The sequence below is a fragment of the Numida meleagris genome, chromosome 5 (assembly GCF_002078875.1).
Source record: "Numida meleagris isolate 19003 breed g44 Domestic line chromosome 5, NumMel1.0, whole genome shotgun sequence".
In the NCBI taxonomy this organism is placed as follows: Eukaryota; Metazoa; Chordata; class Aves; order Galliformes; family Numididae; genus Numida; species Numida meleagris.
The window spans coordinates 9,362,365-9,389,797 of NC_034413.1; the positions used below are offsets into that span (position 1 = coordinate 9,362,365).

The following is a 27,433-nucleotide window of genomic DNA, read 5'->3' on the forward strand; positions in this document are numbered from 1 at the left end:
ACTGGAAGACTGCAGACATCCAGCTCATGAGGCACACCTCATTGCACAGCCAGACATAGCCACTAGAACATGACACCAGCTCAGGACTACATCTTGATGATGAGAGAATACCTCCAGCGGAACCTCTATAATTTTCCCATGTGATGAATACGAAAACACACTGAGTATTAGGAGTTCTCAAAGCCTTAGGGTGTACATTAGTTCATTTTTCCTCTCCATTATGCTGCTTGCTTGCAGCCCATTCATGCCACAGTGATCTTCCCTTGCTGATTGGTTGGCTAGTGCAGGCCACTGCAAGATCCAGATGGATCAGCATGGTGGCCAAATATTTAAATACCCCATTGCACAAAAAGTCCACATTCCAATACACAGAGAAAAGCAGCACAAAGAGTTCAAACTAAAGCCTTCTCATCGTTTTTGTAAAGGTTTGGGTTCTGGGTTTTTTTCTTTTGTTTTGTTGAGCTGTTGCTTATTTTTGCAAAACCAGAACAGACCCTAAGATATTCAACAGTTTATCTATTTAAATCAGGACAGGCCTGATCTCCTCTCAGGTTGTCTCTCTGATTGACTGTCTGTTATTACCATTTTTTAACTCAGACTTTGATACTGCCTGTCCTTACGTGGTGTTAAATACAAAGGGAATAGATGTTGTCAGTGATTTTGACCCCTCCGCAATGCACTACAGCACCAAGCAATTTAGATGCCTTAATACTTCTCTGTCCTTGTCTCTGAAGCAACAGGTATAAGCAACCTGTTCCTACCACCGTGTTAGGGAGACACGGACCACCTGCACATTGAGAGACACAGTTTCATCTTCCTTAGATCTTAAAACTAAAATATCTTGAGTTCCTACAAGTAAGCAAGCCTGATGTGATACTCGAAGGTAGAAAGCCAGGTGTTCTGAGTGGGAAGAAACAAATTATGCAGCTGAAGGGAAACCAAGATAATCTTCCTGTGGTTTAAAGAATCGTAAGTCTGGCGCCAACCATAAGAGATCAGTACAATCAATGGCACTATTGGCCTATCCAAATGGAGAGGAGATTTTCATAATGCTGCATAATGATAAAAGTCTGGTTGATAGCTGGATCTGTCATCGCTTGTGGTTTCATGTAATGAAGAACATAAGAAATACCTCAACATTTTCAGCAACAGCGTTCCAGGTCCTAGCAGGCAACAACTGAGCTAATTATGTGAAAGGTCCAAATGAATGAATTAGTCTTCTCCAAAGCTTTTCTCAGTTAGGAGTTCTTGTATCATGAAGTAGAACAAGCAGATTTTGCTACCTCAAGGCTTTCTGCTGACTAGTCCCCCCTTGTGTCCCTTAAATAGCCTGAGTCTGCAGATCTGTTAGAGGGCCAAGCTGGCTCTCAGCTCCACTTCACAGCCTTCCTAAAGCATTTTCTGTAGCAAAATAAAGGCATCATTCACTATGAGAAAACTTCAGCATGCAGCCATTTATTACAGGTTTGCTGCTATTCCAGTGCTGGTTGGTTTGTCCATTTCTGGAGATCAGATTTTCACAGGTTCTAGGAGAGTCAGAGGAAAGCTCAGCCCCAGGGCTCCCCTTATTTCTGCTCTCTACGCACATGGAGATTGGATGAGCTTCCCGGCTTCACTCTTTGGTTTCTGTTAACCCCTTGGATCCTCTGAAATCAATCTATGCCAGAGAAGAGCTCTCAGCTCGATTTTCAATCAACAGTTGAAATTCCCTTGTGTCCTTCCCCATACCCTGAGGGCTCAGATAATATTTACCAAGAAAGAACCAACTCTGATGTCTTGTACTGAGGTGAAAATACCTCTGAATTATTCTCTCTTGCCTAAGATGAGATATTTAATATTTTCCTTTTCTCCCTGGAGGCAGCAGACTAAAAGACGAGGAAACGGTGACAGGTGCAATAAAATAAAAAAAACAACTGAACAAACAGCAGAATGTACTTACCTCCACGAGGTGGAATCTGTTTTTTTCAGGTTTGCACAGTGCAGGCAGCAATGATCTTCAGCTATGACTGAGCTCCTATATGCACAGACTAAATAAATAATAATGAATGCAGAAAGACCGTAGCTGCTCACTGACCAACCCATCTCCCCGGCTGCAGTTTAGGGACTGAGGATATGACTCTCTCTGTTAAGGCTGTGCTCCATTTAATTTTAATGCTGCACAGTGGGTTTTGTTCTACCTGTTCTTGGTCTCTGATGTTACATACGTATCTCCAGTAGAGGCTGTTCTCTTGCTTTATTCTGTATTTGTGATATTTTACCAGGCAGAATATAGCCAGTGTAGAAAAGTTTGGATTAAGTCATCTCAGAAGTAGCACTTCTTCACCATCAAAGCACTCTAAAGCAACTTTAGCCCATATCAGAAAACTAACATGGCTCTAAGCCTCCGGCATATCAGCTTAAAAGCATTTCCTGTGGTCTCCTCATTTCTTTTGAGAATATCCTTTAAGTGATGTACAACCAGGGAACAAATACAATTTCTCAGAGTGCTTAGTTTTCACTTTGGCACAATCTGTAGTGTTTGTGTTCCAAAATCCTCAAGGGAATTGAATTATCCCAAGTCTTACTGTCCTGGACCCCTTCATCTGATTTAGCTATTGGCTAATACACTCAGAAGTTTAAGACACACACACACACACACACACACACACACACAGAATGTGACTACAAACTATACCGAACCAAGCAGATGTAAGTTTTCAAATTCAAGCACGCAAATTGATATTTATATTAGCATGAATTCCCAGCACTAGCTGTGATAGTTTTCTGCAGGTCCCCTGTACAGATTGTCTCAGTGCCATAACCCTTTTTCATTTTTATTTCCTTTTCCCTTTCATTTTTTCTTATATTTTCTCCAGAATGCCTTACGTCTTCCTGGAATTCCTTTTTGTGACTCAGATCTAAGGCTAGGGAAGTGTGTTGTAGAGGAACAGCCACTCCCTCTGTGCTTCCTGAGTGGTTCTCACTGACATGAAGGGTAAACAAGCCCATCCTTTGGATCAGGGTGCAATACAGCCTGAATGTGTTTATACCAGCTCTTAATGCTGTTGATTATTAGAGATTATTAGCGTGAATCATCTTCATCCATCTCAACCCTTGCCAATGTGTCACTTCTCATTGGAAGGTCCTTGTATTATCCCTGTAGAAACAACCACAACAAAAACAATACACACACAAAATGGAACAACCTTCTGAGAGTTTCTGATGAGGCTGGGAAATGCTTGGGGTTGTTGGAAAAAGCTCTACCACCAAAATGAAGTTCCACCTTTCCCAGACAATCTTTTCCCTTACTTCTCCCAGCTCTGGTAATCACCAGGATATTACAAAATATGTCTGAACCAGCTTTGGTTCATCTGCAGGCATCTCACTCTTTGTGTTTTTTTAAGAAATGGCCAATCTCAGTTTGTTTAGTACTCATTCATTCAGCTGAATTCCATTATGGAACTCGAATACAAATTGTCTCATGCTTAATACCTGTAAAATTCTAAGAAAGAGAGGAAGACAGAGAAAACTCTTATTTCATAAAGCAAAATTTCCCAGCTTCCTTGCCCACTAAGCATTTTTTCCTCCAAGCTAATAGAAAAAAAAACTTTTATTTGATCTCCACTCATTGCACACAACTGATCTGGATTAGCATAAAGCCTGGACACTAGAGCAAATTGGGCTGGTGAGAAATGAGTTCAGATTTTAACCCCAATAACGCATGCCTGGTGGCATGTTGTGGACTCCACATCAAATCTACTGTCAGTCTTTGTGAATTGATGGTAGGATAAAGGCCTTAAATTTACTTTTAACAGCTCCGAAGGCTCAGGGGAGGTGTGGGAGTTAGATGCTTTTTTGTAAGAAGTACATCATCATCATTCATTTCAACAGCTGCAGGAAAAAGGAAAATTTCATAGAAACACAACAGTGCTGATAGTTTAATGGTCTGGTAGGATGTGTACTACAAGAAACCAAAAACGCAAGGAATATTTAAAAATGGGATGATGAGTATGATCTTGTCTTACATTAGAAGAGTCAGTACAGCTGCATCCTGATGCCAAATGTAAATTACAGCAAGGCAAGGTGTGCAGTGAATGGTTTGGTTTGGCTTCTCTGGATACAGATTTGGAAAATAAAGCAGCCTATGGACTTCAGACCGTGAGGAGGCCTTGACCCATCTCTGAAAAAAAAAAAAAAGACAATACTATTTCTTTCCCAAAACCTTTTTCTTCATATCTTCGGATGCACAAAGTTTAATAGCTATGTTTTTGTTGCTCTCTTCCTACCACTTAATTTTGGTAGTATCTTTATAGTATTTATAATATGTCTGGCTATTCCAAAAGGACCTGCAGATATTTATCAGAGGAAATTCATACGCATTTACTTGTTTGACAATTGTCAAGAGGTTTTTCTTGCTTTTATTCTTTATACCACCCTTATCCTCAGGATTTGGCTTGCTGGTTTAAGAGTTGTGGGGAATTTTTTGCAGGTGATTTGAGCTATTAAAATGAGCATTTTGCATCCTTAATATCTAGGGGACAAGTAGAAGCCATCTGATAAAATATCGCATCAAAGAAAAATATTCAAAATTCAGCTCAGTTTCCCTCCACTGCTATATCTGCAGTGTACTCTATCTGCAGTGTACTCTGTTGAGTACAAACTCAATAGAGCACAATCACACATGCTTGCCTAAAGAAAGAAACAAAAAAGAAAAGTCTGAATTTGAAAGAAGATATCACAGGGAAAGAGGAACTAATGTTCGCTTCTGCTAAACTCCACAAAATGCCCAGCTTCACTCTTCCATCAGCAGGAGGATATATTTGAGAGGTAGATTCACAGATCACAAAAGCACTACAATTGTCAAGTTTAACCTCCCCATAGCTCCATCCACATTACAATTTCCTCAGCAAATCCAATAGTCTGACTGAATAATTTCCTTCTTTTTTTTCTTTTTTTTTTTTAATTTTTAAGGAAAGTCAGTAATCTTGGAAGATTCAAAGTGACATTGTATCTCCAGTGATGGGGTTAGATCTGTAACCAGGCAAAACACGTGCTGACTCTAGAGATGGAGAAGAATAAGTTGCGGATGAAAAGCTGCTTAAGACTGAGATTTATTTGTTGCTTATGTACAGACAGAAGTACGCAAACTGCTTAGATTCTGTCCATCACTTCCCCGATGTCTTTTGTGGTGTTCTTCAGCATAGTACAAGCATAAGGCTTAGGTTAGAGCCTGGATGCATTTATTCTTACTAGTACTTGAAAACAAAGCTCACATTCATAGCTATCTGAAACCATCCTAGAGATTTCATAGGCAATGGCAGCTGTGATATAGAATGCAACAGGGGGATCAGACATATCTAAAAATTCCCTATAAACCTATCCCGGGTGATCAGTGATGTCCATGGTGCTCTATATGGATGATTAGCTTTACCTGTGGTCTATTCAGGATTAATTCCCTGGTAGGGAGAAAATGAAAATTAAGACATTCTTGAAAGAATATGCTCAGGCATCAGGGAACAAGCAGTTTCGTAGGATCTAAAGCAAAATCAGGGTTTTGAGAGATCTCCAAATCATTCAAGACATAGTAATTGCCATCTGAAAGACAGGTGCCCTAAAGAGTCCTGAACAGAAGAGGTTTAGGTACTGTCAGGAGACGCACATAAAAATCCTGCTACAAGAAACAGCTCCTAGTCAGGGATATTTCCTAATCAAAATGTTCAGAATGATACCATAAGCTAAGACATATGAGGGAACAGAATGATAGGCAGCGGAGAGCCAAAGATAAGCGATGAGTCTTTAACCACCCAGCTGCAGCTGAATAGCTGAGTACAGAAGATCACACCAAATACAGTGAAAATAATACTTCCTGATGTGCAGGAAAAAAATCTTTCTCCAGTGCTCCTCAGCATGCCCTGATCCCAGATGAATGCAAGTCAAATGCCCATTTCACACTACTGTCGCTCCAGATCCATTCAAAGTTGCTGCCTGTGTGAGGGTAATTATTCACAGAATAGCAAAGTCTGTTCCCCTAAAATGTTCCTGTACTGTGCTCTTTGTCTGATTCCTGGCAGAGGCCTATGGCCTCGGTGTTAGGTAGAATGGGAAGCTGCAATGATGGCATGCTGATAAAAGTTTTTCCTGCTCTGCCACTGCAAGAAGGAATGGTAGCACTGACATTTCTCTGGGGAGGGAGCAAATCTCACACATTCTTACTGCTAAGCCCTATACACTGTAGCAAATTGAACTTGACATGGGCTCCTGTAAATCCAACCTGAAGTTCTTAGCACATCCAGCTAGGCAATGCAATAGCTAAACACAGAGCTGATCTTCAGCTTTCTAGGGACCTGGTAGCTCAGCTGGAGAAGTAGAATGGCAGAGCATGTGCTGTACAAAGTGCATGTGCAATCTCCATGGCCTTGGGTCAGTACAGAAGTTTTCAGCACATTCTCTTTGTTCAGCATAAGACGCCTATGTGGGTTCAAATACCTGTTTGAAGAAAGCTGTATCAGCAGCTGGTCTCTGAAAATAATGTAATCTCAACAGTTTTTGGCTTATAAAGAAAAATAAAAGGGATGGGATGGGATGGGATGGGATGGGATGGGATGGGATGGGATGGGATGGGATGGGATGGGATGGCTGCTGCCCTCCTCTCTGTTGTAAAATTCATGTGTCTGCGGGGTTACATTCAACTTTGTCTCCAGAGTGGCTCTTGGGTTTAGGAACAAAACTGCCTAGAAACCAGGATTTTTTGCCGCAGTTTGCAGCACACGGTGGTAAATGCTAAATGATGAAGTCTCAAGTGCTCTCAGGTGCTGAGAGACATCTTAGCTTACTGTCCTTATCTAGAAACCTAAGAAGGAAGTAAGAAAAATAGATGTACCAGTGGCTGTTCCGTTCAGTGCAAATATTCTTGCTTGCATTTCCCTCAAAAGCATTTTATAGGCATACAAAAATCAGAAGTATTATGTCTGGATTGGGTAGACTGCTTAGGTGCTTCAACACTGCTTATATTGGACTCAAATCTTCAGCTAAGATTCCTCATATCCTGGATGATCCAGAGAGTATTATACTCCAGATCACACTGCACAGCTGAGGAGATTGTCAACAATAGTCTTCGCTCTGACCTGTACATGGCTACATGGTAACCCTGATTTCTGAAGTCTCTGATTATTATAGCTCCTCTCTCATGAAGAACAATTTGCCCTTGGAAGTATTTCAGACCATCCTCAAAAAAGTTACTGCAAGACTAATATATACAGATTCAAGGATTTTATTTGCTGCTGCACAATTTTATGAGTGTGTACCGCAGAGCCTAACTTCGTGGCAAGAAGATTTATGGTGTAATTACCTTAGTATATTATTGTACAATTTGCAACTAATGGAAAATAAATTTACTGGCTACACTTCAACTGTCAGAAAGTCTGTCTGCAGAATATTATGAGAGTGGAAGGAATAAGTGCTTCTGTCCACAAGTGGGAATGCTAAATGACAGGCGTCACTTAACCTGATCAAACATTTTAAACTTGATCAGTTACCCATATCATAATAGGCCAAGTTCAATGCAAAAAAAAATTATTTATGGCTCATAAAAGAAACAGAAGCATTTGATCTTAAGAAGCAAATAAAAAACTGCCCAGTACACCCACACCCAGGAGAGTTAAGAAGAGTCAATCACCTTTCAAGCCAAGTGTGAGAATTAAGAGTTCCACATCCTCTTTTAATTGCTTTAATTGACAGTGTTTCCCAGTGGACTGATGTTTCATTTGGCCTTTTCTTTTTCCAAGTTGAAAAAAAATGCATCTGATAAATAATCATGTAATTAGATTTCCAGTTCAGTGATTGATGTCTAACATCCAGCACTTAAGAAGAGCAAAAGCAGAGACTTGTCTTCACTTTTGACATAAGTCCTTTTGATGGAGAAAACTTCATTCATATCAAATGTTTTTGCAACTACACTTCTCAGCAACTTGCCAGATCAGTTCAAGTTAGATGTCTGGTGGTAAGCATCCCTTTCATCAGAAGCAGAGAAATTAGAAACATGAAGTTGAATGGAGAAGGACGGAAGAGTTCAGTAATGGTTTTCAGAGGCACTAACACTTTAACAACTTAATTTAGCAGGAATCAAAACTCAAGTTCCTTGGACACCACATGAAAGTTTCCTGTTGCAGTGGAGATGCATAAGCTGCTACAATCTGTTGGGCACCTAAGTGAATTTAATCTGTATAAAATCAGAGTGAATGTGATTTTTTTTTTTTTTTTTTTGAAAGGACAGAGGGGCTGAAACAGAATGGACAACCCAGACTGTGCCAGCTCCTTCCCCGTTTCTACCCATAGTTTACTGTGTTCGGGCAATCCTTGTTAATAGCTCTAGAATCCTACCATGCTATTGCTATACAAATGGTAATATAATACATCCACATCAAAAAACTTCCCCTCACCTAATAAAATTGTATCTATTAAAAAATAAAAACACAGAACCACCTATGTTCCATATTGAAAATGCAATCAAATGAAGGTAGACTTGGAATGATGCTAAGTCAGACTCTCATCCAGGATCATGCACAGTCTCAGCATCTTCTACTTTATAGTACATAATAGAGTATTAGACTAATAATAAAATGATGCTGTATCCCATATCAGTAAGAACAGTGGCAAATTTTTCCATCCCAAATATCTAAAAAAACTTACTGAATTCACTTTAAATAATCAGCTATCATCTCATCCCATGTTCAGCAAATAGAAACTGAACACCTTATGTGCTAATGTGTTTTGAATTCAAGTGTAACAGTGACTATCTGTTCTTTGAGAAACTCGTCACCCTATGCAACAGGAAGATTTGCATTGCCTTCAGTAAGTTTTCAGTAAAGACCCTTCAAAAGGCAGTAAAGTGTTTACCTGGATTTCTCATTGCTTGCCTACCAATCTCCAGGCTTCTGAACTCTTCACACACATGGACTATCAAGCAGCAATCACAGAATCACAGAGCTGTAGGGGTTGGAAGAGAACTCCAGAGATCATTGAGTCCAACCCCCCAGTCCTTTACCCTTACCCTGATACGATGTTCCCTCCATGGGGACAGAGACAGTCCTAAATACTCATTGAAAAATTCAGCTACAAAATTCCCAAGCAAAACAAATTGTTAGATGATGGTGATAGCAATAATAATCATAATAATAGTAACAGCAACGTGACTTCTAATTGTGTCTAGGCACAAGTTTGTGTATTCCTTTATTATATCTTGTACGTATATTTTAGTGAGATATACATAGGTGACAATGCTGCTACAACTTCTCGTCTCCTTCCACTGTAAGTTAATTCAATTTCATGGCATTTTTCTGGAGAGGGATCATAACTCATACAGAAGAAACCACAGCGCTAAGTTCCATTTCCCTGCAATCTGAGACATGCTGGATACTGAAGCATGTTTTAGCATGCACAGTACATGACAGGGGTTTGGGAACCTGTGACCCGAGACATTTCAAAGCTGTGTAAAGCAGCCTGTTCTCTCATGCTTGGTCCTACTCCTCTGCAGCCAGGGAACTCCAGGGTGCCCAGAACATCAGCATCCAAGGTCATATCTGCCAGCATACACATCTCTCTCATTACTACCCTACCAGAAACATATGATTTAATCTCTTCCTTGTCTGATTTTCCTTCCTGTTAAAAAAGCAATGGCCTCGGAATCTCTTCTAAAATAATGAAAAATCTTCTATTCAAATGTTTATGCACAAAAAGAAAGGCCTTTTGTGTTAAAAATGGAAACTATTTTAGAGAGAAGGACCTTCCCTTCTGTAAGCTTATCAATGGTGATCACGTCGAACACATTTCATCTATCAAGGCAACCAAAATTACATGAGCCTAGCACTGAGGCCTGAAACAGCAAGCTAGCCATTTCCTAACTGATTAGAGCGTTAACAGTTTTAGCAACAGTTACTGAAGGAAGATATCTATGGATCTGTTATAAGTCCCCACGGCTCTATAAACTTAACTATGATGAGCATGTACAAATACATGAAATTCTTGGAAGAGATTGGATTATTAATGTGGGCGCAGAGATAAAAACATACATTCAAGTTGTGAGACTTTTATGTGCTGCTTTTCTCTTAGTTTTCACAAAGTACTTGAGTTGAGTTTCAGAGAAGGAGTGAGTCTCCTTTGTGCTCCACTGAGCGGGAGGCAAAGAAATGAAAAACAAGTTATACCTCCCAAAGGGTTAATTTCTTTTAAACTGCAGATTGCTGAGAGGCAGCCTTTCATAAAGCAGTCTTCTCTGCTTCCTATGAATTTAAACATGGCTCTTAAAAATAATGTGAGTTTGGGGGCGAGTAGATCTAAATAATCTTGCCCTGCTGAAATTATTCACACAACATTGGTCCATTCCTGAGCATGATACTAACAAGCATCATGCTCAGATAGGGAATATCTATGTATGCAATATTGACTTGAATGCCAAATATCTGAGCCTCCTGCTTTAACAAGCTGCACCCTAAATGAGTGCTATTATAATAATTATGTCAAATAAACCAAAGCTGACTTTGAAGATCTGATTACAAAATGAGAGCAGAGAACATAAGAACTGATGAATTCTGCTGCCGTGCAGAAGCTTTTTCAGTGTTAAACCCTTGTAACCATTTTCTTTCAGTATTGCTTATGGGATATCACAAATGCCAAAAAATTCTGAGCTTCTTCCACAGTGCAGAGCACTCCTGGCTAGGAGAAATGGGGATGCAGGTGAGAGGGAAGCTCTGCACGCTGATGTAGTTTCTGACTCAGATTCAAGGGGACACCAAGGTCTCCCCTTTTGCCCACAGTCATCTTAATGTACCATAAGTAGGTCTCCACATCTGGGCAGTGAAAAGCCCCACAGAACATTTCGGTATTTGCTGCCTCTCGGGCTAACCCAAGCTATAAAAATCACCGGGGGCATTTTCTTCCTCAGCAGAGGAAATAAGTTCCCTGTCTCCTTGAGTTCCTTCACGAGCAGGCTTGCTTGTGGAGTCCACGCAACGCACATGCAAGCTCCATGAGCTGAAGCCTAGAAAGATGAAGAATTAATAATCTCTTGACCAAAATGGCTATATCTCTTTTGTCTAGCTGTAACACAGTAGACAATGCTGTGGTCTGTGGGGATTTTATTCTGCCCCATCCCTGATCCAGACTGACTTGCTAGGTAAGAAATAAATCAAATTCACACTCAGAAAATGATACCCTTTGGAAGATCCCACTCACTTCTCACTGTATCCAATAGAAAGACAGCCCAACTTCCACTAATGTGCATTGACAAATTTTGGCAAGAACTCTTCCACATGCAGTGGACAACTAGAAGACCCTTCTGCTTACTATTATATAAACCAAGTCATGATCCAGATTATTGTTGCCATGAAGAACACTGACAGTGTCCAATAAAGACACTAGCTCTCATTCCTGTTTATGTCCTTGAAGGTGTACAAGGCACTAAAGATTTCCATCTGCAGCCCTCTCCTACCCACTTCTCTCTCTTCTTGAAGAAGTCGCTTGATCTCATCACTTCTATGGCTCACATCTTACATTACAAAAGGGTGACCACTAGCTTTCAGTCCTCCTCTTGTACTTCCCCAGGCCACCTCTGTGGCACAGCACCAACCATGTAGATTAGTGACGGTCAGGCCTTTCTAGAACCCATAACTAAAGCTGAGGAAGCATCTCCACAAGAGCTGTCCTTGCTACGCAGTAGCTGTAAAGCAGCATTATGTACCAGCCTGATCTCCTGGAGGAGTGAGGAATGAAGACGAAGTTCCCCTCAGAATTGTGTTGGGGCAACAGAAGTAATTCACACACACAAAAATGGAGGATGCCAGAGAAAGACCGTGTGCTTTCTCATCCTACATGCAGCTGTATTTTCATTTCCCATCCATTATTTAATCAAGGACTTCAGGGCAGCACATATATGCTATCCAGGAAATTCAGTTTCCCCATTAGGTGGCTGTAGCTTTACAAACAAAGGCTGTCAACTAAAAATTATCACTTTAATCCCTTTTTTATTATCATTATTTTGTTTTCCAGATTGCAATACTAAATTCCCTGCTGTTGTCTTTCTATTTTATCGGCCCAGAGTGAGTCTGGTTTACTGCAGACAGCTTTCCTCCCTCATCTCATTCATGTTAGGCAGACGCCAATATGTAGCAAAAGAAATTCTTGCTCTGGACAAATGCAAACTAGATCTGACTGGCTGTCTTCCATGAAGTCCCCCCATGCAGATTTCTTCTCCATTACCAGCTTGATAATGGGGGATGACCTACATCTCATGCACTGGAAGTTTGCTAGTAGCTGCAGGGACAGCACCTCAGTAGTCCGAAATAAAAATTAAAACTGTATTTTGTCCAGTGTAGAAATCTGGCCTCACAGGTTCTTATCAAACTATACCTGTTATATTTCCATGGACTTTTGTTTCATCAGTATTCTCTCCTTGGTTTTCCTCTATTCTCTCAGCTGAGCACTCCCTGTGTTGCCAGGGACCTGCCTGGCAGTGATCTATTGATATCTCCTCTCTGCTGAAGTCAATACACCCAAGCTGATCTATATGCCACACTAAACCAACAGGTTTAGAAATCCAAAAGCCATGCTTTCACACTTCCTTGGGGCTCATGTAAATACCCAAAAACATTAATTAGGCTTTTTTTTTTTAATGGATTAGTGAAACCATACTAACAACTTGAATGAACATTTCTGTTCAGAACCAACATTCTTTTCACACACTGAACTTAAAATATTGTTTTGGGAATGGCAGAAGTGAAATCAAACTCAGATCTGCATAGCTCTAAATTAGTCAGAATTTGCATTTGCAGTCCTTTGTTTCTGCTGTAGATCAGACTCTTAATTCCCTTTCAGTTATTTTGCTGCTATCCAAAAGAAATAGAGGCTACGTTATTTTCTGCATTACCTATACACAGGAGAATATGATGCACTGAAACACAAGTTAAATTAAAGCAGAAGGAATGTTTGACTGATGCTTAATTCCTTCTCTTTTGTACATGCATTGCTTCAATTGCAAGTCTGGATACTGCCCACTGGACTGTTACCAGGATCCGTCAAGATTTTGCACTCTTAATTGACAGAGATTTAAAGAGAAAAAGAAAATATTAAACAATATGCCATTTTTTCCCCAGGCCCCACACTCAGAGAACTTGTATGCCAGAGCCCAAACTGAAAATGAAGTCCTCCAAATTCCATGGTCACTGGGTGTCTGACAGCCCTTTTGCAGGAGATTACTAAGCCCTGGGGAGTGGCTGTACTCCCATTATATGATCTCTGCTAACATCTCCCCTTGCCACTGGCATCCAACAGATGTTGCACTCCTCTAGCTCCAAAGAGTTGCTTCATTTACTGTGCTCCATTAAACAGGTGCAGTCTTCCACCTCAGAACCTGCTGTATTCAGTGAATAAAGTGATCCCCATTGATAAGCTGCAGTTTGTGAAGTCCTTTGAGAAAGCAAGATGCTACAGAGATATGAGTATGTCCTCCAATAATATAGCAGGTCTTCATGATCTCCAACTTTCTCTCTTGTTTGTGAGTCACTCCTATCCTAAATCTTTAAACATCCATGAAGACCTTATTTTTCTGTAGAAAAATCACTATCAGCCACTATCATAGCTTCCCAAAAACATCCCAAAATCTCTTATCTCACTCAAAATCCAAGGACGAATGCTATCTCTTAATGAAGTGAATCCTATGATTTGTTCTTGACAAGGTAAAAGGTCCATGACTCATCTGCTGCACGTCACCTCTTCCCACATCCTACCAAACCGTTCCTTCAAGTTATTTGAAAAGCCTGTCCCAGGAAAAGGATCACAGAGCTGCCAGAGAGGCATGAAATTGGTTTTCCAATTAAAGCAACGGCTCCATGACAACTTAGCTGAAGGTCTGCTCTGGTATGTTTGCACAGCACTCTGCACAGCAGAACCATGACACATTCTAATACTAGGTACTAATGGGATCAAAAGGATAAGCAATAAGAGTCAAAATGTTTACTGGTGTTGGTCCATAAGGTTTTCAGCTTGGAAATATAATCATTATCACAGGAAATCCTTTTCCTTTCTACTGGTTCCAAACCTTGCATATATTGTAAAAGTATCAGCGATATTGATTATAGCATTGCTATGAAGCATAAAGCAAGTCTTTGACATGACACTCACCAGAAAATAGGAAAGATCATTTTTCCAGTTCCTCTTTCCTCCAGCCTAGGTCAGTTTGCATTGCTCTGATAATTGCTCATTATTTATTCCGTGCTTTCCCATGAAACATTCCAAATGAAATGGAACTGCAGCTCCTGCAAGAAGGAGAAAAGAGAGAAAAAAAAGGAAAAAATAAAAAAAAGAAGGAAAGAAAGAAAGAAAGAAAAACCTCTGGCTTTGTTCCTGGACTCGCTCTACTTAATACTACTGCAGCTCCAAGAGAAGATCCTTCTTCACATTGCCATGCCAATAGTTGCTATCAGCCAAAGTCCAGTCCGCGCTGAGTGGCCAACACTGAAAGTCTCAGAAAAGGTTACAAAATTGCCATAATTGTGTAATAATTCCCCTTAAGGGAAGTCTGTTCCTAGTTACAGGATGTTAGTAGTCAGCTTAATCATTCATGTACAGAGCTAATGGAAGTAAGGACAAGAACATCCATCCGCAGTGTTTAGGTGAAGAAATCAAAGAGATGCTTAAAAAGCATCTTGCATCCCAGACACATTTTCTTGTTTTTAAGCATTCGTTCTGTTCCTCTTAATAATTCATGCCAAGGTGATCAGGGTCTTCAGAATTTGCACAGCCAGAAGGCAGAAAAACTGTGGTATGTACAATCTTAGCAGCACGATGCAAGTTTATGTATATTGGACACTTAATGTCCCCATAAAAGACCACGCTTTTCCCTTCCTGAAGGCATAGCTTTCTTCTGAAGAGTGATTCTCACATTGCCAGCACAGGCTTACCCAGATCCTCCACTTGGGGAAGTGTTCAGGCAGAGTAGGACCAAATGCCAGGGCTCTAGACAATGCCATTGTAATCCCATTGAAGAGGATATGAAGTAGAACAACTTTTGGTGGTCTCTTCTGAAACCAACGATGTCTGATGAGGTGGAACCACGCGTATATTTTCTAGCATGGGGTGCAGGTTTGTCAGCAAGCCCTCAAAGTAAGCCCTCAGTGTAACTCCACATTAGCCTGGAGTTCTTTCCAACTACACCATGGAAAGTACAAACCAAAACTGCTGTATCCTGTCGCCTGGACTGTGATATAGCATAGAAAATGAGCACAGGCGAACTGGGCTGGACAAGCAGCCTATAAAACATGCTGCCTGTCACCAACAACTGCACACATTCACAGCCTCCAGCTGTTTGTGTCCTGTATGCACATCGACTTCACCCCTGTGCAGCACAGGGTCTGACAGCAAACATGCCCTGAACTTCATGACCTTTGGTTAAGGTGATGGTAAGTAACTAATACTTCCAAGGGAAATCTGAAAGGCTCAGATTACACACAAACTATAAAATGAGTAATATGCACTTATGCATCTTAATGGGACTGCCAGTGGCCAATTTGGTGCACTTTAGACCCCTATTAATAGCCGGACTCCACAGGCAGATGAATAAAACACACTTCCCTGGAGTAATAAAACAGCAAGGGAGGACTGACCAGGGATGGATTCTGTTCATCTGTGTTGCTCAGTAACGTGTAACTACTCCATAAACGTTGTTGTTGCCTTATCAGCTCCTTCTGGTGTTATCTGCGGCACAGAATGTTAAACATATTGACCAGGTGGTGCCTTTTGTGATACGTCTATTAGTACACGTCCTTGAACACCACATTTCAGAGGTACCTGCCAGGTTAAGTGACTGAAGGAACACCTCATCAGAGAACAGGGTGGCAGGAGAGCAAGGGGGGGAGAACAGGAGGGCGGGAGGCTGAGTTTCAGTGCAGATAAGAAGCTGCAGCTGTCATACACAAACAGTAGGAACAGAAGAGGCTCACCTTGAAGAAAACATGGTTGGACATATTTCACCCTTCAAAACTGGGCTGGAGTTGTGTCCCATTTCAAAATCTACCTTTTTTTCCCAGGTAGGCCAGCCCCACTCCAAGTCCTGTGAAGCTCCCTCTGAGTCAGCTTCTTGCTCAGGACAGACTGCCTTTGCTCTCTCAGTCCTGACTACTTCTTCAGCAACCCTGGCACTGGTGATTGCAGCTCCCTCAGTTCTCTTTTCTCTGTGCTGCAAATGTAAGAGTAGCAAGGGAAACTTCACGCATTCCCCAGGGTCGACTTTGAACTTATGTTGCTGCTTTGTTGCAGAATAAGAAAATGCCTTTTATTTTAAAAAACTTTCTTGTCAGATACGTATTTTAGGGGTCACTGCAATGCATTTGTAAATGATACTCTCTGCAGGCATAGGGACAGCTAGCAGCCAGAGTTACTCTCCCCATCCATTTTCCTATTCCTTTTCCTCTTCCCAGTTCCCTCCAGATAGCTGCCTCACCCACCTCCACTCCCATCCTTCGTCAGTGTGAGGGCTCAGCTTCACAGTTCTTCAGCAGAAATTAAAACTGGGCTTACACGGAGCTGTTCAGCTGGGAAATACTCCAGGTTTTGTGGTGGCTGCTGCTGTTAGAAAATGGACACGGTGGCCACCAGCTCATTTCCCATCAATCACTAAGCATCTCGGTAGGAAAACAGCCTTCCCCAGCAAGTGCTCTGGAACGTGCTCTCAGCCCCTGAATGCAATCAGGGCTGAAGTTTCATGCTTATTATAAACCTAGTGCAATTAGCACACAGCAGTCATATCTGTGATCCTGCAGCATCAATATCTCCCCAGCTTTCCTTTGGTTTCTTTTTTCTCTCTTCCTCCCCCTCAACACTGCTTTCCTTCCACTGTCTCTAGCCTTAGGAGAGATCCTGTTTTGTTTTTCTTTCTTGTTTGTTATACTTTACAAAGGATTTGCCCTCCTCCTATCAGTTTTCTTCCCTGTCTTCCACATGCTAGCCAAGAAGTTCCTGACAGATGCTCTTCCCATCTTGTGTTTTGCTGTCATTGTCATTTTGTTTGTGTGCACGCAAGTGTGAGAGAGAAATCCAGCGACATGGCTTGAATCTGACAGTAACCGGAGGCAGGATGAAACACTCCATCTCCCCTTGCAGCAGCTGCTTCCCTAAGGGCCGATGGCAGTGAGCAGGGTCACAGTCCTGGGAGCACCTGGGAGAGCCCCGAGCTGTGCTGTGACACACAACTCACCCTGGAATTAGTGATGCCATACATCTGCACTTCTCCCTGCATGACTCTGCTGTTGATCTGTGCTGCTTTTTCACCTTTACAGTGGATTTAATCAAGAAATGTTGAAATTTTTCCACTTTTGCCCTTATTCCCTCTCCAGACTCACAGCACATCTCTCCCCACTACACGTACCGGTGCGTGTTGCAGCCTATCTCCCTCTTACCCTAAGATGTACATCAGCAGCTGCACAGCTGGTACAGTGCTAGGGCCAAAAGCTCTCCCACATTGACCAGAAATTTTAGCTGACAGCAATCTTAGGCAAACAAGAACGGTCGCTGACATAAATCACCTATTTTTAATAAAAATAACTACTGAATCTTACAAACTTTATCCATAATCCATTACCTCTGAAACATCCCTCTCCTTCTTTATGACTCAGCATCTGGTAGACAGCTGAATCCAAGCTCCTATAGTATCACTTTAAACCCTTCTCCAGAATGATTTCTTCATGTATTTCCTAGTGCTGAACAAAACCACAAAGAATAGTTGAGTAAAAAAGGCAATAATTCACAGTATCATAGCAACAATGGTAAAATATGTGCTTCCTGCTTCTTCATTTTGATTAAGAAAATTATTCAGAAGGCATCAGATGTCTGGAAAGAAATCTATATCTTGTGGTTTGTGAATCGGAAGAACAATACTCTCCAGACTATTGAGGGAAGTAGCTTTCAAAGCTGAAAGGCACTGCCAATTGCTTTCCATAGGAAGCTGATAAGACTTACAAGCACTTGTCAGCCTGACATTTCACGCTGCCTATCAATATTCTCATCCAGAAAGGTCCTTAAGTATACACTTAATTTTAAGTACGTGAGCGCTAAAGTTGAGATGAATACATCTGGCCTTCAGGTTGAGTGCGTTTGTAATACTTTTAATATTTTTAATTGCTTTGTGGAAACCCATCTTAGGTAAGTAACAACGTGCTTACAGGCTTAGCAGACAAAGGAGGCTCAGTGCCTCCCCTCTCACCACCACGTCCTTGCTCTGCACCCCACCCAGCCCACCCTGAGACCACCACCATCCCCTCCCTCCTTGGGCTCCTGTGCTGCTCCCACCAACTTCACAGTACTTTCTGAGATCATGCATGAGCACCTTGGAATGCCTCAGGAATTGTGCTGAGAAGTTTTGCATTGGCAATTTTTTTCCCTAACCTCAAATGCGGATATTTTATCTTTATCGTAAGCACATGCACATGATGTCCCCAAGCACTACAATGTCTCAGCTGAGGAAAGGCTGCATTTCAGCTGTCTTTGCATAGCTTATCTATCTGATGTTACTCTGAGATTCCTGGTAAAGTTGCCCCATCGATGTTAATTGTTATTAATCTAGTATAAATTAGTCTTTGTTTGCACACTGGTATCACACATGGCAGCTGTTGCTAGCTGTGCTAGCTGTCCATTTGAGCAGAACAATCAGCTCGAAGTATCAAAGGCAAGTACATTTCTGTCCTACTGCATGGCTAGATCAGCATGAGGCAGGTGCATCTTTTCGGTATGCCTTTCTTTGGAAAACAAGACAGCTAAGGACAGGATGCAGTCATAGAGGCATGGTGAGCAGATCAGCTCAGTCTTGTCCATCGCTCAGGAGAGAGAATAACCTCAATTCTTCTTCCAGCTTCTGGGAGATCCACTGGAACACAGTATCGTTAGAAGGATGCATGTTTTGTAAATCAGCAATGGCAGATAGAAAGCAATTGAATTAGATCCCCAAAGCTTTACTAAGATAGATGATCCTTGAAAGTGCAGCTAGGATATTAAATGTAGTGAGAGTATAATTCTTAATTTCTAGGCATCTATGAGAATAGTTACCAGCCTTTGGGGAGTATTGTAGTGACGGTAGCTGGTAGATCTCTAAATGAGACAATATTTCCTTTTGATATTGCATCATTAAGATAACTGATTCCTATACCCAGCCAAATGTTTCAAATAACTCTTTCCTCCCCTTTCTTAATGTGTGCAATTGTGAAAGAGCAGCACTGGAGGGATTTAGTGGTTGTATCTCTTTATGAGACTGAACTGTGACATGGAGAACTCGGTGAGTTTATTGATTTTAATTTCTTATATTTGGGATTTATCCTCTCAGTTTTTATTTAATGGATGGGAATAATCACAGTGTTGATATAGGATGTTGGCTACCCAAGGGCAAATTTCAGAACCTCATTTCTTCACCTGCATTTGTTTGTTTGCTTCTGGATGGATACCAGCTGCTGGGCTTTGATCCAGGCTTTGACTGAGAGTGGCTAAAGGGTGCACTCTGTGAGAGAGCCGTCCTCTCTCAGCCTCAATAGCCAGAGCTGAGAGTAGCAGGGCCCTTAAGTGGATTTCCCTGAGCATCAGAGTGAAAGATCAGGCATTCCCTTTGAAGCTCCTTTGTTATTGAAATCTAGATTCTGATCCTTGATTTGGTCTGAAGACCCTGAGCCACAAGGCTCACAGTAGGGTCTCCTAGAGTGTGGAGGGATTTGAGAGACTAGGTTTGCTGTCTGTGGGTGGTTGGGTATTTTCTTTTTTTTTTTTTTTTTCCCTAGGAAAACAGTTGGAATGGCCCTGAATGCAAAGGATAAAAAAGCGTGGTGAGAAAATCCACTTTCTTAGGTTGTTACATAAATACCAGCATCCTTCTTTGTAGCAGCAAGAAAAAGCTTACAGAGTTATTGGTCTAAACCAGACTCAGCATTTCTTGGGCTATTTCAGTATAGTAGGGATTGCTCAGCCAGGTTGTTTCCTTCCTGGAGCATTTAAGGACTGAGCTAATAAAGTGCTTTATGACTGAGAGTTCCTGTGGCAACACAGGGAGGATGAGCTATGAAACAAGAGATGGAGAGTATCTGTCATCCTTGGAAGAGGTGTTTTCTCCTGTGAATGCAGCACTGAGCTTTGGTGCCAGGAGGATTAATCTTTGCCAACAATTTGTTGTTTCCCCTTTCCCACTTAACTGTTTTGTTTCCCATGACACTGTTTTCATCTTTTTCAATTTCCTTAACATCTATAAGGGTTTGTACCCTATTACGTCTCTTCTCTATATTCCAGCATGCAGAGCTCTAGCCACAAGCCGGACATTGCCATAAGGTATTGGTGGCAGAGGGAATGAATTCCCATAGGTTGCTAGGAGCAATGAATTCTCATCATGACTTTTGCACTTGACTGTCTTGTTCCAGTAATACAGGGATTGATGTAAACCTTTCTCTAAAGAGTGCTCTCCTTCTGCCCTTCCTTGTTTCTTTCTGTCTTTCTATCCTCTCTCCCTTTCCCTTCTTTATTCCTGTACTCGCAGGGAGGTTGTTACAGTTTCCTTCATCTTCTACTTAGAGACAAGATCAAAAATAGCCACTTGAAGGGCAGGGCTATGTCCAGTGCCCAGTTCCAGTTCCCCCACTCATGTGAAGGGCCAGCATACATTCATGACCACTCATTCACAGACTCATTTCTTTCTGCTGTGAGATTTCCTTGCCCAAGCACTCTATTTTCCTTGGCTCAGGGCATAAGACAAGAAGGAATCTTTACATGGAAGTCTCTCACCACATGTCGTAGCAAGAGATCTACTGCATCCATAATTGCAGTCAGCACTTGGAATGTGGTGACAAACCCACATTTCATGACCAAACATAGCCTTTGCCATTGCTGAAGGATAGAGTAGACTCTAACAGCATTAAACTATGGTCCCTTATCTATTGCTTTCATCAAGCTCTCTGTTTGTATGTATCTGGAGAAAAGTTGTGTTGTCTGCTTCTCATGATGCCAAGTTGCCTGGCAGAAGAGTTTTGTTGTATTTGTGGCATTTCTGCCCTTTGTCTTTTAGCTTATGATTTAGGCAGCAGTGAGTCAGTCTTTTGCTCTTTGGTTCTCAGCTTCCCAGCCTTTTTACTCTTGGAGAAGAGTTTCCTAAAATCCAGAGATGTTCATTGCACACCGATCCATAAGGTGCTCAGTCCTTCAGCTTTGCTTTCTTCCAAGGACGATTTAAATGAAGACAAGCCACTGACTTGTCCAATGACAGCATAATGCACATGGAGACAGTTCTGCCACATAGTCTTCAAGCCCAGATGTCACACCTGAGACCTGTGCCACCTTAAGTACCTTGTCAAAAGTGCCAGAATATGCCCTTTGAACAGTACCTTTGGATTAATCCTAGTATTAATTAATCCTGAAATCAACCGCAGTGTATTTTAACTAAACAAAGCACAAGCAGTTCTCAGAGTAGGAGGGGAAATGATGAGGGTGATTTCATCTCTCCATGTCAAATGCAGACTATGACAGATGGAGGAATCATGGGGAATACTAATGAAATGGGAAAGGAAGAGATCAGTTCCTTCACTGCCCAGTATTCCTGACCACTTGGTTATCCTTCACCCCAAGCAGCTCTTGGGCTGTTTAACCTCGCTCACTTGCTTTTCATAGAATCATAGAATCATAGAATGGCTTGGGTTGAAAAGGACCTCAAAGATCATCGAGTCTCAACCCCCCTGCCAAGTGCAGGGTCACCAACCACTAGACCAGGCTGCCCAGAGCCACGTCCAGTCTGGCCTTGAATGCCTCCAGGGATGGGGCATCCACAACCTCCCTGGGCAACCTGTTCCAGTGCGTCACCACCCTCTGTGTGAAAAACTTCCTCCTAATATCTAACCTAAATCTCCCCTGTCTCAGCTTAAAACCATTCCCCCTTGTCCTATCGCTATCCACCCTCACAAACAATCGATCCCCCTCCTGTTTATATGCTCCCTTCAAGTATTGGAAGGCCACAATGAGGTCTCCCCGGAGCCTTCTCTTCTGCAAACTAAACAAGCCCAGTTCCCTCAACCTTTCCTCATAGGAGAGGTGCTCCAGCCCTCTGATCATCTTGGTCGCCCTCCTCTGCACTCGTTCCAAGAGCTCCATGTCCTTCTTGTGCTGGGGCCCCCAGGCCTGGACGCAGTACTCCAGATGGAGCCTCACAAGAGCCGAGTAGAGGGGGACCACCACCTCCCTCTCCCTGCTGACCACTCCTCTTTTAATGCAGCCCAGAACATAGTTGGCCCTCCGGGCTGCCAGCGCACACTGCTGGCTCATGTCCAGCTTATCGTCCACCAGGACCCCCAAGTCCCTCTCCGCAGGGCTGCTTTCAAGTACTTCTTCCCCCAGGTTGTATAAATACCTGGGATTGCCCTGGCCCAAGTGCAGCACCCTGCACTTGGCCTTGTTGAACCTCATTAGGTTCTCGTGGGCCCACTTGTCCAGCCTGTCCAGGTCCCTCTGGATGGCTTCCCTTCCTTCCAATGTATCGACTGCACCGCTCAGCTTGGTGTCATCTGCAAACTTGCTGAGGGTACACTCGATTCCATCGTCTATGTCATTGATAAAGACATTGAAAAGCACCGGTCCCAGGACTGAGCCTTGGGGGACACCACTCGTGACCGGCCTCCACCCTGACATAGAACCATTTATCACAACCCTTTGGCTGCGACCAGCCAACCAGTTCTTAACCCACTGAACAGTCCATCCTTCAAATCCATACCTCTCCAATTTGGAGAGAAGGATGTGATGAGGGACCCTGTCAAAGGCTTTGGAGAAGTCCAAGTAGATGACATCCATCGCCCTCCTCCCATCCACCGATGCTGTCACTTCATCGTAGAAGGCCACCAGATTGGTCAGGCAAGATCTGCCCTTGGTGAAGCCATGCTGGCTGTCTCGGAACACCTCCTTGTCACGTATGTGCCTTAACGTGTCTTCTAGGAGGATCTGCTTTTGCAGCCATGATCTCAATCAGCTCCTCCCACAAACTGGTTGCATGCTGGCTCCTATCCAGCTCAGCACATCTCACACATGCAGATTTCCTTGGACAAAGTTGCTCTAAGTCTTCCTGCTCCTAAAAAAATAATACTCCTATTTCCATTATCAGACTGGACATACTCATTGCCCATGGATTGAACTACCACATCTGTATAACTACTGTGAATACTACCTGCTGATTAAATACAGATGTAAAGTATCCTTTTTGCTCTAGGACTACAAAAATTGCAATTATAAAACAAGAGCCTTCTCTCCACTCTTTCCTTTTTTTTTTTTCCTTAAGATTTGTCTCTGCTGATCTGTTTCTAGAAGGGGTAAATTACCCTTTAGCAGCCCCATGGTAGCTTAGCTAAACTGCTTATTATGCTGACTAAATTCACTTATGGCTAGTTTGATAGGTCTCCGCTACATTGTGCAATGTAGATATAATTCAAGACAATGGAGCATCATTAGCCTTTAATGATTGCGCTTGAATCAGATCGTAGGTGGATTTGTGGACTGAAGTCCAGGAGAAGCAGTTTGCTCCAGGTATCTCTGCAGAAAGATGAAGCAGGCAGCTGGATAGGGCAATAGGGACACATCATTCTGGGAGGGTTCTCAGAGGGGCTTCAAGCAGAACAAAGGAAGAGGTTTGGTAGCAGAGAAGAGAAACAGCTGAGGGCTGAACAGAGGAAAACAACCACTGTCAGCATCACTCTCATGGCCCAGAAGTCAGACATCCTTCTTGCATCAAGCCCCAGTACCTTACGCTACACTTTCATAGACTCATAAAATCATGGAATGGTTTGGGCCAACCATTGAGGGACGTCAAAGACCATTTAGTTCCAACCCCCCCGCCACAGGCAGTGTTGCCAACCACTAGTTCAGGCACTACATAATGTTGCCCAGGGGACAACCTGATCACAAGACACACCTGAGAGAAGCAGCTGTACATGTGCACCTACAGAGACGCTTCCTTGCTGGAGTCCTGCTGGGATATGCCCAGCCCTGGCTCCTCTGTGGGGCCTAAGCCCCACAACAAGGCTGGGGCAGCCCAGAGCCCCTGCACCACAAGACCAGACCAGCAGTCATGCAGCAGGTGTATTTAAAACGCTAAGCACTGACAAATAATTGCTTAAGGAAAAAAAAAACATAACAAACAAATCTAAGGAAAAACAAACAGCTCCTTGATGCCCAACATGACAGAGTCAGATGCTATCAGACGCACAAAAAAAAAAATCAATTCCTTTATTTGACCACTGTTTTGCACTCCCCCAATAATTATAGCTGTGCATTTCATCCACTCCCTAAGGAGCCTGCAGCCCTGCTCCACATCATGCTGGGAAGGAAATATTCAGTCCTGTGCAAACAAAACCAGGAGTGAGTTCTGCTCATGAAGTCAGCTCAAAACTAACCACCTTTTTCTCCTGCTATAGGAGATTTTTTAAGCAGATTAGTGAGTCGAATCAGTATAAAGGGAATCCTACAGGTGCCAGAACTCGCAAAGATAACTGGCAGCATCTTAACAGCTGGTTTAAAGATGAAGGATCAGTGAGCAGTAGTCAGCAAGGAGACAATCTTACCTCATTTTGTAGTACCTTTAGCCTGTAAACCTGGTGAGACAGCGGCAGTACTTCAGCACTTCTGTGCACTTCTTGATTTGAACCTGCATATATAGCAAACAGAATTTATAAATCAGCCGTAATAAATTATAATCTATGAGATGTACAATACACTCTCTACATATAGGAGCATGCATATTGTATATATATATAATCTAATTGTATATTATGTATGTGTGTGTGTGAAGCAGCTCGTGGCCACATGGCTGGTCACATCACGAAGCCCAGCCAGCAGCCCCCACGGTGCCATTAGCCCTTCTAATTGAGGAGTGAGTCACAGCCTCGGCCATGGCTTCCCCCTCTTCTGGAAAGCCCCAGTGTGGAAGTTTGATGCTTGCTGTCTGGATTCTTGGAGATTTTCTCCCTTTGTCAGTCTTTTTTTCTTTTCTTTTTAACTAAGCAGCAAACCATATGGTGCATCGCCATCTGATTAGCTAACAGCTTTGGTGCCTGTGGGAATTACTGTATCCAGTGCTTTTAGAGCAAGTGTTTGCACTACTTTTACCTGCCACTCTCCACACTGATCAATTCCTACCCTCAGGATTTTATTTACTTTATCTTTATAAATACATTTTTATTTACATTTTTTTTTAAACTTTCAATCCACGCTACTTCCCAGATACGTGTCAGCAAGAGAAGTGCGGGTTGTGTTGTGTTTTCTTTCACTTTTATTATATGTTAAAAGAAGATTGATAATAATGACTGTTTAAAATGGGGTGGTACAGCAAGAGGACTTTCAGTTCACTTTAGATAACCTACTTAAGGCTACTCCCATCATATTCTGCATTTGCTTGCTTGTTTTCTTGTCATTTTTTCCCCTCAGCAATATATCTTTCTGAAGAAGTCTGCTGGGTAGCAGCTCTGGAGCCTGCAGGCTGATGTCTGCAGACCAGCTCTCGCTCACTTACCTCTCAGAAAGTAAGTGTCCCTGCAGGAAGGCAGCTGCTGATGACTGCAGTCCTGAGGAAGAGGGCAAGGTGCCTCCCACAGGCCCTGACAATTTCTCCCAGACCTAGAGTCTTAAAACTTGGTCGAAAAGAATGGTGACTTTACTCCGAGCCTGCTTCTCAATACCTTCTAATATCAAAGTTTGTGAGTTTCTCTTCAACTTTTAAAAAATCTAATAAAAATGTGGAAGTCTCATAAGCACAGCCGTTACTGCTTGGCCACTCGCCACTCTAGGCAGAAAGCTGCTCAGGAAGGAAGACTTAAGCATTGCAATCACACTGGCAGGAGACTTTTGTCCAAGGTGTAGACCTTCCTGAAGCCAACAGCAATACATCAGGGATAAATTTCATCTGTTGGACAAAGAGTTTGACAGTCCTAGCAGGCTCTGGCAGGGAGCTCCCAAGGACTCAGCGCTGACCTAATTTTTCTCCTCTTGGTATGAGTGGCAGTAGGCTCACCAAGCATGAAGTGGGTAAGAAAGCTTTGTAAAATACCACGCTCTCCTCAAGCGGAAACATGGAAAATTCCTGGCTTGGATTCATTTCAGAATTTGTGCAAAAATCTGGTGTAAGCAGGATTTCAAATTCTGATGTAAGGCAAAACAAAAAAACAAGTTAAAAAATAGCCTAATTTAAAAACTACATGTAAAATGTAAATATACTTAAAATTCAGAAGATATAGTAGCCTCCAAGCCAGCCACTGCAAACAAGCCAAGTGTGATTGCCTGCAGAGTATCCAGGATATGTTGTTTTATATGTTGATGTTAAAGAAAAAAACAACAACAACAAATAGGGAGCATGGTGCAGAGAGAAACTTCCTGGGTCATAAAGTCCAGACTTCTAGTATCCCAGGCACCACATAATTGACTTCTTTTCATCTGAGTTATCTCCAGTCTACTAGATGGATGTGGAAAAAAAATATAAAACAAGTGAAGTAATACTAGCAGTCAGAAAATAAAAAATGACATGTTTTTCTTCTGTGTCATAAACAAAGCAACGTTAGCAGTGGGAGCAGCTGTAAACATAGCAATCTGTAAGGCTCCAGTAGGTAAAGGATCGTGAAGGATCTGATTAATTTTTAAAGAAGTGTGTTGTAGTCTTAATACACCTCTTTTACAGGAGGTGCTGAAGGTCCCTAGGACAGAGGCACTGAAGGACAGGGCTGCAGGGCTCAGGGTTTTCTCTCTCCTGCCTGATGCTATGTGAACATGATCTTGTGTTCAGCCTATGGCGATAAAATTCCAAGTGCAATGTAACCAGAGTTACATTAATACAAATGGGAACACAGCTGTGTCCTGCTGGGTTCAACCATATCTGACTTTCTGACTCACAAAGTCTTTCCAGACCTGTGCTCGGGACAAGACTATTTTTAAATATACAGTATTCTTAAACAGACACTTGCCTGGAAGAGACTGAGATTTGAAAACCATTGTTTAATTGCGGCCTGCTAGCTAAAGCATTGCTTTATGCATTAGGAAAACTAGAGCCCAGTCTCTCTGCAACAAACTTTCCGGGTTATCTTTGGCAAATAGAATCATTATTGCTTTCTCTGACCCAAATATGTTGATGTGGGCACATGAAGAGTGTATAGCAGAAAAATAAGGAAGTTCCTTGATCTCCCTCTTCCTTAATCTGAGCTTAGTTGCATTCTCTGTACTCTCTGTTCACTGCTTGGGGCTTTTTATGTGTGTTCATTTCCATAAGTTGTTCCTGTTAAGCGGGTGGGTTCACTTGGGAGCTGGCTGTGTCTCTTTTCCAGCCCACAGGGGAGATGAGAATCAGCCCCATGTCTTTTACAGGAAGGGAAAGGAAAGGAGAAGTAAACTGCACGAGGCAGAGAATTGATTGCCACCAACCAGATGT

The 27,433-nt window shown here is 42.3% G+C and overlaps 1 long non-coding RNA gene across 1 annotated transcript in view; it reads right to left on the minus strand.

The window, feature by feature from the left end:
* LOC110400029 overlaps window positions 1-24,722 on the minus strand; it is a 79,765-nt gene extending 55,043 nt beyond the window's left edge. The window contains exons 1-4 of the long non-coding RNA XR_002439545.1: window positions 24,585-24,722; window positions 14,152-14,285; window positions 8,875-8,964; window positions 1,940-4,159 (exon numbers count right to left, since the gene is read on the minus strand). This is a non-coding gene — a long non-coding RNA (uncharacterized LOC110400029). The remainder of the gene's footprint in view (window positions 1-1,939; window positions 4,160-8,874; window positions 8,965-14,151; window positions 14,286-24,584) is intronic.